A 16485-nucleotide genomic window follows, 5' to 3' on the forward strand; every position below is an offset into this window, starting at 1 on the left:
TTAGATGAAGTTGTAGAATAGCAAACACATTATCAGATACAAATTTACATTAGTAAATGAGCAGCAGAAGAAAATGTAAAACACATTATTTCTCAGATGCAACTTTTCAGGAGTCACCGTTGAGATTGATCGACACTTAGCCTTCATTTATGCTCTCTCTCTCTTTCTCCAAAATTTAAGCAATTTAGAAAACTACAAAATATAAGAAATGAAGTGTTAAAATCTTCAAAGAGAGAGATCTTTGTAAGGTAATTATTCAAATGATACGAATGAAAAAAACATGAATATATTACTTGTGTGGATTTCAAGTCATCATCCTTGCCAGCATCTGATTTGCATTCCAATGCTTTTATCTCTTCCATTTGCAGAGAATCAAAGCCCTCGACTTTCTGGGAGGAATAAAGAGGCTCCAATTCAACTTCCTCTTCTGAGATTTTCTAATGAGTACCATTCCAGCCTTCAATTTCTCCTCCTTCAATCTCATTTTGCATGTCAGAGATATTATAAACTCCTTCTTTGCAATTACCATCTTCCATCTCTGATATGTAGACCATCATGAATACTAAGAGGGGCGGAGGAAGGCAAAAAAACCATCCAAGAATGAACACAAACAGTAATAAAACACTAAGACTTTGTAAGCATGAAGTTGAGTATATATCCTCCACCAGACTTGTGCTCACAAATTTCTTGAGGCGAATTTCACATACCTAATTGAAAATCTCCTGCCAGAAAATTCTGCTATGCAATCCATTTATGCTATGAAAATGTTGCACTTTCGATTCACTAGACAGTTTTCATTTGTAGTCTTGTGAAGCAGAGAGGAGAGTTTGTGTATCTTTATACATTTGAAAATTGCTGACATCAGGGCCGCTGATTTGGAGGTGCTGCAGCTGATTTTGTGCCATTGCTAATTTCATGGATGAATATTTTCATTGTATATGAATTTCAAATTTGAATTCTTTGCTTTTTCTAACTAGTTTTTAAATCGTAGATTTTCACTGCAAAATCCTGATATTCTCATGATCTTTTGCTTCTGCCACAATAAATCCTTTTTGCGGTGACTGTTTTCACCATATTTGGGAGCTACGATTTTAAAGTTATTTTTAAATTAGGTCAAAATTAGAGGCGGTGCAGTGGGTGCAAGACTAGGCTCTATCGATATAGTTTTTCTGTAAAACACCAACATCTCCAAATTTCCACCCAATAGGCCTCGATTATGATAAAAAATTGTTTTCATAATGTCCAAAAAATGTTCAAAAAAATATCTCAGAAAATCTCAGGAATTTAAATTTTAGATCAATTACTATTATGTGTTTGATAAATTGTTATTAATATTCATTAATCTAGAATAGATTCAAAACCAAGCCTTTTAGACAGTAGGTTATGCTCTAGAAAAAATGCATCAAAATTCAAAAGAAAAACTTTAGACCTTTCAAAACACAGTGATTTATTCTTAATTGTTTTTTTGCTGCTTTTGATTACAAAACATACATATCATAAAGAACGAATGGTGAAAATTTCTCCAAAATCCATTGCGTTTAAAAATTTCTCAATTTTAATCAAATGTACATTTTGAATGGAGTAATAATAGTAGAAATATAGAAATAGAGGAGTAGTGCATATATATGTATAATAGAATGATAAATAAAGATGGAAAAGAGATAAATATAGAAATATCCATGGAGAGAGATATATATAAAGAAAAGAGAATCGACATATATAGAGAGACACAATTATCACAATGTACATATAAAGGGGGGGGTGGGGATAGAGCGTGAGACTAAATGAAGGAGAGAAATGAATAAATGAAAAGAGAGAGAGAGAGAGAGATAAAACCATATGTGAATAAAATTAAAAAATGACAGATTTAGAAAGATAGGTAGGTGGATAGGGAGAGTGTGCAAAGAAGATGTAAAGAGACTGGAGATAGAGAGGAGTGAAGAGAAATGGTGAGATTTATATCAGGAGAAGAGGAGAGTAGATTTGGGGTATGGGGAAAAAAATAGCTAGAGGAGGAGACAAGAAAGTGGATGGAGGGAGAGAAGTAGAAGAGAAGGAAAAGTGTAAGGCATATAGGTAGGGTGTTAGAGTATAATGAGGGATATATAAATTAATATATAAAAATGGATAATTTTATATTAAGTGATAATATGGGTAATAAAGATGGATAAGGAATGTGATAGAGAGTAGGGAGAGAGGTGAATAGATAAGTACATTTTGAGGTAGAGAAAGATATGCATATAAATAGATAAAGGTGTAAGTGAGAATTATAGAATTAGAGATAAATAAGGATATAAATATAGAGAAGGAGAGATGGAGAGAGATATAGAGGGGATGGGAGGTTTATAAAGATATAAATAGAGAGGGAGGTATATATACAAATAGGTAGACTAGAGGCATAAAAAGGGAGAGAAACAATGATTTTGATAGAGAATTATAGAGATTTAGAAAGAGAGAGGATAAAAAATAAAGGCAGAGAAATAAGAGAAATAATGATAGAAATGAGGATGGAGCAATGAATAAGGCAAGGATAGTTATCATATTAGAGAAATAAATAAAATTAAAATGATAGATAGTTAAGAGAGAGATATGGATCAAAGTAGAAGAAAAATGTTTCAATGTAAAATATCAACATGTTAATTGTAATTGAAATAACATTTCTTGCCAATACAAAAATAGATAGGTAGGGGTCAAGACATAGATAGAGGGGTACAAGTAGATAATAAAGAAAAATAAATAAGTTATATAACTAGAGGAGAGAAGAACAAGAGAGGTAAACAATAGATAATGAGATTGAAACATAATTGTTTCCAATAGGAAATTAGATAGGTAGGGAATGGGAGGAATTGTTTCCAATAGGAAATGAGATAGGCAAGGAATAGGAGGTAGATAGATAGGTAGAATTAGATAGAGAAAAAGATAAATAAGTATAACGAGAGGAGAGAGAAAGAAAACAAAATATATCAAGTGATGCATAAAGAAAGAGATTATATATGTATATATAGAGATTATAGGAAAATAGAGTAATCGGAGATATAAATATAGGAAATGATGGAAATGAGATACATTTGTAGAGAGATATAAGTATAAGGAGATACATGTATTGATGTGAGATTTAAAAAGAAAGTAAGAGATATATTAAGGAAAATAAAGAGAAGTAGATTAACTAGAGTGGGTGACAAAAAGAGTGACCCATGCGAGAGAGAGAGAGAGAGAGAGAGAGAGAGAGAGAGAGAGAGAGAGAGAGATTGTTGTATATGTGTATGAGATATAGAGAGAAATAAAGAAGATATGGAAGAGCCAAATATAGAAAAGTCAATAGGGAGAGAGGGGGGATGGATATATAGAGATATTGATAGATATTGATATAGAGGTATTGATTTGGATAATTTTTTGTCCTCTTCTCCCAACCCCTAATTATAAGATCTAACAAAGTTCTCCAAAATTAGGAGAATTTATGTTTCTCTTAAATCTCTTCCACTCTTATCCTTATTCCCCTTTTCTAAAAGTATACATTGTGATATATATAACATTAAAAAAAATTCATTTTGCAACCTAACCATAAATCAAGGATACTATATAATAAAATAAAATAAAATAAAATAATGAATTATAAATTTTTCTTGAGACTCACCCATCCGAATGGTTCTCTCTCTCTCTCTCTCTCTCTCTCTCTCTCTCTCTCTCTCTCTCTATATATATATATATATATATATATATATATATATATATATATATATATATATATAATGTTATATTAAGATATATAAAGAAAGTCTACACATATTAAGCCTTTAATTTATTATAGAACATATGCTATATATATAGCTAGTTCTAATGTTTTGTTCACTCTAAACCATTAAAATTGAAAGAAAAAATTTTACTAGGAGAAAACCTCCTTCAGAATCAAAGGAAATATTACTACAAAGAATTGTCTTCTATTTCAATTTAAATAGTTAAAATATAACAAGAAAATATTAATTTGGGGAAGTAGTTGGAGAGTACAAAATTTGGAAACTTGTGCAAACTGGCCCTCTTGTAATATGCAATATTTATTTGAAAAAATATTCTAAAAAACCATTTCAATATAAAACTTCAAACTTTCATGACACATTTTCTTTATATAGATACTGTAGAACTTATTTTGGTTCATATTTGTATTAGAATTTATTTATCAATTAATTTAGACTATTGCTTCGAAAATGTGAAAAGAAGGAAATATTACTTTACATGAATGCAAAAAAATTTAAAACCCCTTAAAACTAGAGAAACTGCCATAAAATTTCCATATTTGAAACCCCTTAAAACTAGGGAAAGTACCATAAAATTTCCATATTTGAGAATTTAGAACAATGTAATATTTCTCTTCATTATTTTCATAATTTCTCTTGCAATATAATTTTTTAATTATATTATTATTTTACTAAATATGTTAAAATTAATTCAACAGAACCGCTTAACTGCTTAAATTCAAGCACAAAAAGTGGTTAAAATAGAATGGCTACATTTTTTTCGGTTTTAAAAATATAAGCGAAGAACTTAGATGAAAAATTATAATTCATTGAACTCAAAATGTTGAGCGAGAAGTGATTAGAAGACAGACTTACTACCTGTGCGGGTGGCCAATCAACATCCTCATGAGGCTCAAATTGTTTGTATTCTGAAAGGGGAGTGTGTCTCAATGCTCTAAGCTCTCTATTATAATTCTGCCTCAACCTCATCGACTCCTTCCAATTCAAACCATCCTTCTTCATATTCGTATTGCCCTTCCATGGAAATATAGTATGCCGAGAATTATAGTCCTCAAATTGCTGATATCCTGCTTTCTTCTTATCCACTTGGTCATAATTCCTCTTAAAACTAAATGGACTATTTGTACTACACAAAGAGGAGGAAGAAGAAGAATCCGAATCAATTTCCCCTTCTCAGTCCATCTCATTATAATCCCAACATTCAATTTCTTCTTCTGAGCCTCTTTTAATGCCGTTCCAATCTCGCAAAATCTGCCCATTATCTGCATTCACATATCCTCAATTCTGATCATTCAAAACCAGGTCAGGTATGACTTTCTTCTGCTCATCTGTGATACAATAGAAGCCTGGGCTCTTCTAGAAAATACCGAGGAACATGTAAATAAAAAAGCCCAAAAGAGGTCTGATGAATTTGGGTGCCAAATCTTGAACTTGTGCCATAAAAGCCAAGCTGAAAAAGAAGAGAGCAAGAGGAACAGCCAAAAAGGCTCCCAGTAGAAATAGAAGCAATGAGAAAAACCCAATGAACGGTAAACATGCAGTTAAGAATGCTAAACTCGTGGTTACTACCCATGCCACTTGATATGTATATTTCCGGCAATAATGTAAACAAAGTTTCATGTACTCTGTTAAAGAAACCGTCATGAAATTTCACATCTTTCATCCATTTAATACAAACTTATCGGTTCTTCAACATTCTGAAAGCCCGATAATATATAGAGGGATGAAATGAGGTGAAGAAAATGTTGGGCCTTCCTTCGATCGGTTGTTTGGATAAGTGAATGGTATTTTGGACGGACTCTTTGACGCGACATATTCTTGCACAGTCAGTCCATACGTGCTAACGCTAGGAAAAAGTTTATCTCCACGCGTCGCCTAGATGTGTTCCTTTGCTGCCTTTCCCCGAATGGCCTAATTTATAGCTTCCTATTGCAGCTGATTTAAAGGTAGGGCTGACATCAGTCTCACCTAGGGCTTTATTTGTCATATACTTACCATGGGAGCAGGCCTGAAATTTGAGGGCAAATAAATACTTTTAAAAATTCTAAATATTTAACAATATATATTAAATATTTTAAAGAGATTAAACTACCACTAGTTTAAAATCATAGTTTTTTTTAAATATTTAGAAAAGTTATAAATTTAGAGTGAATTTTTAAAAATTATATGTTTTGTTATAAAAAGTATCAAATTCATTAAACAAGTTTCTAGGTTTATAGCATGTTCTATTGTATCTTAAAATATCTGTGATGCATTTCGAACTTGTCTAGTTTAGTTTTATCAATCTCTTTGTAGTTTTTTCTCAAAAATTCCCAAAATTGTTTAACATAGTTACTTGTTGCTAGTTTTGAAAACATTGCCTATATCAAGGCCAACTCTATCAAATCAAGGGATTTTGCATCTTTCCTTTTTTTGGTCTTTTAAATAAGTGTTGTAGTTGTTTGTGAGGGTGAAACTTTGGGTCAGATTGGTCGCATCTACAAGTCCACTGAACATAGGCTCTCACAAATGATTCAAAATCATAACAGTCTTTATCTTATTTCCCCATATATCATAGTTTCAACAATCAGAGGATAGTAGATACTGACATCGCTTTCTTTCCTTCATATCTTGTCCGGTCCCCCTACATAATAAATTTCAATATCTAAGTCGAATTCACAAGCTTTTGTATAATTACAAACTAGAAGCTTTACTGAATATCATTACTCATTCTCTTCAAAAACTCACAACTACTAGTGATCAATAATTTTTTTTATAACTACACAATTTTTAAAAAATCCAATGTCTTCTAGACAATCTAAGTCTATATAAAATTCTTACTTACCATCTCTTGCTACTTATACCATAATAGTTCTAAAAAGGGAATATGTAACGGCTTTGAATTTGCAATCCTTGCTAACTCTTCCTCTTCTCAGACCTTTCGTTTTCCATTGAACGTTGTTGATATAGAATAGAAAAGATGTTGTTGTTTATTGTAACTTGTGATTTATCTAAATAAGAGAAGTTCCCCTACCTGAAGAGTGGATGTAGTCCGGATTACCTAGATGAAACACTATAAACTTTGTGTCCACTCTTGCATCTTATGATTTAGTTTTAGTTTAAGTTTTACTTTATTTTCTATATCTTTTATTTAGCTCAATACTTGGTATCAAAGTTGGTTGAGTTCATTTGATTTTCTGAAAATTGATGAAGATTTACAAGCACCATGGATGAGGTAGATAAGTGGAAAATTGAAAAGTTTTCTTGGCAAAACTTTAGGCTATGGAAAGTGTAGCTAGAGTCTTTACTCATCAAGCAAGATTTACAAGCTGCATTGCTTGGAAAAAATAAAGGGCAAAGGATCATTCACAAATAAAGAATGAGATAAACTAGATTTGAAAGAAAGGGCAATGATTTTCTTAGGTCTCTCAATAGCAGCCAAGAGCAAGCTAATATTTGATGTAGTTGTAGCCACATTACTTAGTGAAGGCATGGGAATGAGGTACCAAGAACCCTCTTCTGGTGATGTTCTAACTGTTCTAAGCATAAGCAATATAGGAAGAAGTCGTAAAAGACTCAAACATAAAAATAATAATAATGGAAGAGGCAAATCAAATTATCATTTGAAGTCTAGAGGAAGAAATGAGACTTGCTGGTTCTATGGTAAACAAGACCACACAAAGAAACAATGTTGGAATTACAGGAAGGCTCAAAATAAAGTAATTTAGGATGGCATAAATGCTGCAATTCTTGGAGCTTTGGTACTTGCAGCTAATGACATGGATTCAAGGTCATAGGTTTTTGATTTTGTTGCATCTTTTCATGCTACTCCATGTCAAAGTGCATTCACAAATTACCACGAAGGTATGTTTGGTAAGGTTTTTCTCAGGGATAACAGAGAATGTGATACTATTTGCAAATGATATATTTTATTGTCACTGAAAAATGGTATTCAATGGATTTTAAAAGATGTTAGGCATGTTCCCTCACTCGAGTGTGATCTGATTTTAGTTAGTTGTATACACAAGGTTGTAATGATAACTTTGATCTTGATTCATGGAAAGTCTCCAAAGGTCAGTTATTGTTGGCCAAAGGAAAGAAATCTAGAAGATTATATGTTTTAGAGTGCAATAGTGAAGTGGAAGCAACCATGGTGGTTGCAAAAAGTAATGTTGAACTTGGACATAAGAGGCTTGGCCACATGAGAAAAATGGGTCTTAAAGTCATGCTTCAAAGAGATCAAATTTTGAGTCTTAAATCTCTTGATTTGGAGTTGTGTGAGCATTGTTTTTATGTAAAGCAAAATCGCACCAGCTTCATAAGGATGGGTCATGAGAAGAAATCTTCTCCATTAGAATTTTACATTTTGATAATTTCAATCCTATAGAGGTAGCTTCTCTCGGTGGTGCTAACTATTTTATCACATTTATTGATGATTGAACTCAAACATTTTGGGTTTATATGTTGAATAAGAAATTTAAAATATTTTCAAAGTTAAAACCTTTTAAGGCTATGGTGGAAAATCAGATTGGGAAAAGGATTAAATGCCTATTAATGGACAATGGTGGTGAGTTTTTCTCTTTGGAGTTTGATAATTTTTGCACAGATCATGGTATTTGGAGGATTAAAATAGTTCCTTATACACTTCAAGAAAATGGTGCAGTTGAAAGGTTGAATTAGACTATCTTTGAAAGGGCTTGGTGTATGTTATCAAATGCTAGTCTCGGGAAAAAAGTTTGGGCAGAGATGTGCAATACAATGGTTTATTTAATCAATCAAGCCCCTTTATCACATTTGGATTTTGATATTCTAGAAGAGAGATGCATTGGTAAAAGAATTTCATTTTCTCATTTGTAAGTTTTTGGGTGTGATGCATATGTTCACACTCCTAAGGAGTAGAGAAAAAATTGGATTTTAAATGCAAAAGATGTTTATTTTTGGGGTATGATGAAGATTAATTTGGTTTTCTATTGTGGGATCTAACTGCTCATAAAGTGCTTCAAATTTGGGATGTTGTGTTCAACAAAAACTCTTTTCTAGATTTGCAAAAATTGGACACTACTTCTCCTAATTCTTTTAAGTTTGATTTATTTGATAACATAGGGTTTATTCCAAAGATCCCTTGAGTTACATTCAATCCCATCACTACGATTATGTCTCCTACCTCCATTAGACTCCCTAAAATGCCCAAATCTAAAATGTGTATTATGCAAAATATTACTCAAGCTAAAAATGCCAAAGAGTTATCCTATTTCAACACATGGTACAAACTCCATCTACACCCACTATTATTTACTAAAGTGCTATGGTTTTTAAACAATATTCTACACTCAGTATTAGTCACCATATTGAGCACGACCGTTTATATGGAATGCACTCACAAACAATGCCCTCCCCATTACCAATCTGCCACATGCCCACCTTGGGCACTGAAAAGTCTACTTTTCCCGAATGCTAGTTTCTGTCCTCCTCCTCATCCCAAGCTTGCCACTCCCTTCACACTTCGACCACTCATCCAATGCAAGAGCATAGTTCTCTGCTCAAATTCAACTTCTCAACATCCATGGTGGCTGGACATCATACACCTCAACCCTCTATTTCTGTGCAAAGTCATCTGTTAATTGGTCCCCCCACTCCAAAGATAAATTCCTCAGTCCTTTATATTTGGCATCGATCTCACAAAGGGACAAACCCATATTTTTCACTCATAGCTAGTACAACTAGATTTTTGTTGTCCAATTCAAATACACCGGTCTTATGTTCTGCAATAGGTGAGCAATAGTGTCTAATTCAAATTTGGAAACACAGATCCAAGCATTGAACAAGGCATTGTCGTTAACTCTCAAGTTGCACATACAAAAGATATAAGTGAGATCCCACAACCAAGGAGATCTACAAGAGATCTAAAACATCCTTGCAAATTTTTTGATTATGAACTTTTATTTTCTTTGTGTTATGATCAGGCAGTACCAAAAACTTTTAAGCATGCCTGTAAGATGTAAATTCAGTGCATTGGATGAATGCTATTAAAGATGAAATGGAGTCTCTTCATACCAATCAGACTTTGGATTTGGTTCTTCTTCCACCAAATCGTAGATCTCTAAAAAATAAATGGGTGTATCAAATAAAAGAGGAAAATGGAGGATGAAAGAGGTACAAGGCCAGATTGGTAGTAAAGGGATTCACTTACTAAAAGCGAGTGGATTTTAATGAGATTTTCTCTTATTTTGTGAAGATGCAAACCATTCGTTTGGTTTTGGGCATAGCAGCAACTTGGGATCTTAAGCTTGAGTAACTCAATATCAAAAAACCATTTTTACATGGGGATATTGAGGAGGAACTATATACGGAGAAGCTAGAAGGATTTGTTAAATAGGGACATGAACATTTATATTGCAGATTAAACAGGAGTCTATATAGACTAAAGTAGGCTCACATAAATGGTATTTAAAATTTGATAACTTCATGACTCAACAAGGTTTTACATGCTGTAAATTAAGCTTGTGTGTTTACTACAAAAGACTGCCTATCTATGAGTTTGTGATTTTTCTACTACATGTTGATGATATGTTGACTACTAGAAATAGTATGAGAGTTATTTAGGAGCTAAAGACACATTTGGCTCTTCATTTTTCATTCAAAAATTTAGGGGAAGTGAAGAGGATCCTTGGGATGGATATAATCCATGATAAACATAAAAGAGAAATTTGATTATCTCAAGCATAGTATATTCTTAAAGATTTAGAAAATTTTAATATGTCAGATGCTAAATCTATTACCACTCCATTAGCTAATCATCTTAGGTTGTCTTCAAAGATGTGTTCTTCCACTTTGGAAAAAAACATGATATTGATAGTATTCCTTATTCTTTAGCAGCTGGGAGTTTAATGTATGCAATGGTTAGCATGTGACTAGATCTTGCTCATGTAATGGGAGTTGTAACTGGTTTTATCAGTAATCTAGGTACAACTCACTAGCAACAATTCAATGGATTTTTTAGTGTTTGGGAGGCACTTCCTCTCATGTTCTATTTTTTAACACTAAGACCCCTTATATTTGTGGATATGCTGATTATGATATGGTTGGAGATTTAGATAAAAGGAGGTCTACAATGGGCTGCATTTATTTTTGTTGGGGCAGCAATTAGTTGGACTTTTTGTAAGCAACAAGTTGTTGCTCTTTCCTCTACCAAGGCCAAATATAGTGCTCTGACCGAGGGGACTAAAGAGTTGATATTGTTACATCGATTGTTTAGAGAGTTGGGATTTCTACAATCCAACTTTACTCTATTTTTTGATAGCAAGAGTGTCATTCATTTGGCTAAAAATTCATCTTTTCACAGTTGCACAAACCATATAGAAACCAAAGTTCACTTCATTCATCATGTTTTTGAAGAGGGAAGGCTATAGTTAGAGAAGATTTGATACAAAGATTAATCAAACTGATGTGTTTACAAAAGTTGTACCTCGAGAGAAGTTCAAATTATGTAGAGCTTCTCTTGACATTATCACAACATAGCCATAGGAATTCCAAGTAGGGGGTATTGCTATGCAACACTAATTTTTCTAACAAGGAAATATATAATGGCTCTGAATGAGTAATCTAATCATCGCTAACTCTTCCTCTTCTTAGCCCTTTCTTCTTCCATTGAATGTTACTAATATAGAATAAAAAAGATAGTTGACGATGCTATGAGAATTGTAACTTGTGATTTATTTGAATAAGAGAAATTTACCTACTTGAAGAGTGGATGTAGTCCAACTTAGCTGAATGAACCACTATAAACTCTATGCCCACTCTTGCATCTTTTGATTCAGTTTTACTTTATTTTCAATATCTTTTATTTAGCTCATCACATTCAAATTGCCCCATAAATTCAACTTCCAAATTGAGCAACCATTATTTAATTATTTATATAAAAGAGAGATCATTGGAGCTACAATGTCAAGAGTCCACAAGAATATTCAATAACAATGGAAATCTATCTCCACTTGAAAACTAATAGTGATTATGAACAAATTGAGACCTTACACTCCATTAACATATCTGTTAATTATGGGTAAATATCAAAGATTGAAGGTACCCATTTTTAACAATTAAGTTTATTTCTAAAATCAATAAAATCACTCCTTCAAAACTAATACTGAAATTGAAAAGTTTTCAATTAGCCTATTGAAAATCAAGTCTTGGTGAGTGTAAGGCTCGCCCCTACAACAAATTGCAACAATGAATTTTATTTTTATTTCTTGGAAGTTCAATGTTGAAAGTTTACATTCAGAGAGATTTGATTCATTAAAACTAAAGTTATATACAACTAAGTGCACATAGAAAGGTGTTGAATAGAATGAAGAAATGGACAATAGTTCGATGTATTTTGTGAGAGAGTCAACACTTTCCCTAAAAAAAAATCATCAATAAATCAATTAGAATGGATAGTGAAAAATGTTAGATTTTAAAAATTTAAAATATAATCTATAAATTAATTTTTTAGTTCAAATAATTAAATATAATGAATTCTACTGAATGGTAAAAATATTAGTAACATTTCATTTAAAATATAAATTACTGTCAATAGGTATTTGACTAACCAAATTCAATAGCTCACAAAGAGCCAATTAAAAATCAAGTTTCCTTCAATGCAAGACCCGAACATCATAAAAGTAAATATTTTATTTAAATATATATAAAAAATATTATAAGAATTTTAATCTTATTAGTAAAATCATCACTGATAATTACTAAACATCATTTCATAACCATTCTAAAATAAGATTTACTGAAATGTTTTACAAGACATATTAGACATGCTGAGCCAATACAACATCATCAGATGAAGTTGTAGAATACCAAACACATTATCAGATGCAACTTTACATTAGTAAACGATCAGCAAAAGAAAACATAAAATACATTATATCTCAAATGCAACTTTTTAGGAGTCATCATTGAGAGTGACCAACACTTAGCCTTCATTTATGCTCTCTCTCTTTCTCAAAAATTTGAGTAATTCAGAAAATTGCAAAATATAAGAAATGAAGTGTTAAAATCTTTAAAGAGAGAGATCTTTGTAAGGTAATTATTCAAATGATACGAATGAAAAAAGCATGAATATATTACTTGTGTGGGTTTCAAGTCATCATCCTTGCTAGTAGCTGGTTTGCATTCCAATGCTTTTATCTCTTCCATTTGCAGAGAATCAGAGCCCTCGATTTTCTAGGAGGAATAAAGAGGCTCCAATTCAACTTCCTCTTCTGACATTTTTTGATTGTCATGATGAGTACCATTCTAGCCTTCAATTTCTCCTCCTCCAGTCTCATTTTGCATGTCGGAGATATTATAAACTCCTTCATTGCAATTACCATCTTCCATCTCTGATATGTAGACCATCATGAATAGTAAGAGGGGTGGAGGAAGGCATAAAGACCATCCAAGAATGCACACAAACAATAATTAAACACTAAGAGTTTGTAACCATCAAGTATAGTGCATATCCTCCACTAGACTTGTGCTCACAAATTTCTCGACACAAATTCTAACACACCCAATTGAAAATCTCCTGCCAAAAAATTCTGTTGTGCAATCCATTTATGCTATGAAAATGTTGCACTTTCGATTCGCTAGACAATTTTCATTTGTAGTCTTGTGAAGCAAATGTAAGGAAGAAAAGGTGCATGGAATCACTTCCTACGCTAATCTTTGAGAGGATGATTATGTAAATTCAATTAACTATTGCAGAGATCTCAAGAAATGCATAATAACATAATCAAAATACCAAAGAACACATAACATAGTGATTACCATGCGGAAACCCTTCCGAGAGTAAAACCCACCCTCCAAAACTTGCACAATGTATTATCAAGCCAAAATGATTACAATACACTTGCAATGCAAGTTCTTACAGGAGCCTCTTAATCTATAAATTAATTTTTTAGTTCAAATAATTAAATATAATGAAGTTAATTATTCAAAATCATTCAATTATTGATGAAGTTATTCAATTTAGAAATGAAAGATAATGATCCAATGAAGTAAGCCTCTTAAATTAGGGCTTTATTTGGTGATATTGAAGCAACGGGTGTAAAAGTAGATTTACAACTCACTACTTTTATTAAAGCTCTTTATCCTACCTATTCACACTATCTTGAATCTCTTCAAGCTAGTGAAAAGATGAAAGATATAACATTTCACAAACTTGTAGAAAGATTGAAGAGAGGGAAAAAACATTTGGAAAAAAAATTCACTTTCAAATGCAGAAACTTTGTGTCTTGCACAAAAACAACAGGAGCAAACATCCAAAGATGAGCCTTCCAGACATGATAGTAGCAACAGAGGTCGTCGAAGAAGACAATCTAGAGTCAGGGGGAATAAAAATTATCAAGGTGATAGAGAATATTCTTAGCCACAACATCAGCATAGGGATTATCAACAAAAAGAAAGGTAATCTATACAATGTTGTAGATGTGGAAAAATGGGTCATAGTGCCAATGCTTGCAGGACTCCATGGGAGAAGATTAGTGAAAAGAAGGAGAAGCCACCAGAAAGAGGTAACCCTCTTGAATCTACACATTATGTTATGGCACATTGTAATGTTGGGATTGAAGAAGTTTTTAGTACTTTAAATTCTTGTTTGAATGATACTTGGTTGTTAGATACTGGAGCCACATGTCATATGACCTTTAGAAGAGATTTTTTTTGAGACATTGAATGATCAAGTGGATGGAGTAGTATATTTTGCTCATAAATTTGAGATAAAACCTTCGAGCATTGGGTCTATTAGACTTAAATTACCAGGTCTTGCTGATTATATACTTTCTAATGTTCTATATCTTTCATAGTTGAAGAGAAATTTAATATCACTTGTGCATATTAGGAAGCAAGGTCATTCAATACATATGTTTGATGGTATTATTGAGATAAAAAGAGATGATGATCATGTGATTGTAATGAATGGAGTTGAAGATGGAAAACTTTTATATTTGAAAGGTACTTCATCAAGTTATCAAAATTATGCAAATTTCTCACAGCATGGTGGTAATATTTCTTCCAGTTTGTTATGGCATGCGAGATTTGGTCACATTAACTATGATAGTCTCAAAATTTTGAAACAAAATGGAGTTCAAGGACTTCTCACTATCCCAAAACAAATTTCTCAATGTGATGCTTGTATTTTAGGCAAACACAGTAAACAACCTTTTCAAGCTTCTATGTTTAGAGCTTCTAGAAAGTTGGAACTCATTCACTCAGATTTGTGTGGGCCTATGCCTTTTCCATTAGAAAATGGAAATAAATACATAATGAATTTTATTGATGACTATACTAGGATGTGTTGGGTTTATTTATTAAAAGAGAAATCTCAAGTTTTTGATACTTTCAAAAATTTCCATTTGTGGATTAAAATGAGACTCAACTCAATATTGAAACCCTAAGAAGTGGTGATGGTGGTGAGTACACTTCTAAAGATTTTGAAAATTATTTTTTGGAAAATGGTATTAAGCATCAAAAAAGTTTTCCATCTAATCCATAGCAGAATGGTGTAGCAAAACATATGAATCGAACACTCTTGAATATGGTAAGATCTATGATGTTTTTCAAAAATGTTAAATTAATGTTTTGGGGAGAAGCAGTTCTCTGTGTTGTCGACATAAAGAATAGAAGTCCTTCTGTTGCACTGCAAAGTAAAACTCCCTATGAAATGTGGTACGGCCATCTTCCAAGTGTTAAGCATTTTAGGGTTTTTGGTTGCACATGTTATGCTTTAATTCCTGCTCACTTCAGAAATAAATTGGAAGCTAGGTGTAGAAAGTGCATTTTTTTGGGATATTCTACTACTTCCAAAGCTTACCGTCTACATGATGAGGAGAATAAAAAATTTGTTCTTTTTAGAGATGTTATATTTCTTGAATTTGACAAAGATGCACACACTGTTGATAAAAAACTTTCTCATCTTGATAGATTTCAATCAAAAAAATTCTAGCATTTGGGAGTTACAAAGAATGAAGAACCTGTTGAAAGAGAAGACAACAGTTCTCAAAAAAATTTAGTATTTGAAATAGTTTGTGACAGAGAAGATAACAATTCCAAAATATCAGGAATCTTTTGTGAAGAACCTGTTTCACAAGAATGTGAACCATCTAAACCTATTGCACAAGAATGTGAACTAGCTTGTGAAGAATCTAATTCAAAGGCTCTAGAGGTTGATAAAACATTAGAGCAATCAATCTATAGATCACTGCAGACCAAAAAAATTCCTCAGAGGTATGAAGATTTTGAATTAAATTTTTCTATTATTGATGAACCTTCTTCATTTCAAGAAGCAACAACAAGTGATGCATGAAGAAGTGCAATGCAAAGGGAGTATGATGGAACTTGGAGGTTAGTGGATCCTCCAATTGGTGCCAAACCTATTGGCTGCAGGTGGGTATATAAGAACAAATATAAACCTGATGGTTCACTTGATAAACATAAAGCAAGACTTGTAGCAAAAGGATATGCTCAAAGAGAAGGTGTTGACTAAACTGAAACTTTTTCTCCTATAGCCAAGTGGGGAACTATTCAGGTATTGTTTTCTTTGGTAGCACAAAAAGGATGGCATGTACATCATATGGATGTTAAAACAACCTTTTTTAATGGAGATTTGAAGGAAGATGTCTATATGCTGCAACCTCAAGGATTTGTTATCAAAGGCTAGGAACGAAAGTTATGTAAATTGGTAAAATCTTTGTATGGTTTGAAGCAAGCACCACGTGCTTGGCAT

This window comes from Cupressus sempervirens, chromosome 3, assembly GCF_028749045.1.
Source record: "Cupressus sempervirens isolate cs-2001-9-10 chromosome 3, ASM2874904v1, whole genome shotgun sequence".
Taxonomy (NCBI): Eukaryota; Viridiplantae; Streptophyta; class Pinopsida; order Cupressales; family Cupressaceae; genus Cupressus; species Cupressus sempervirens.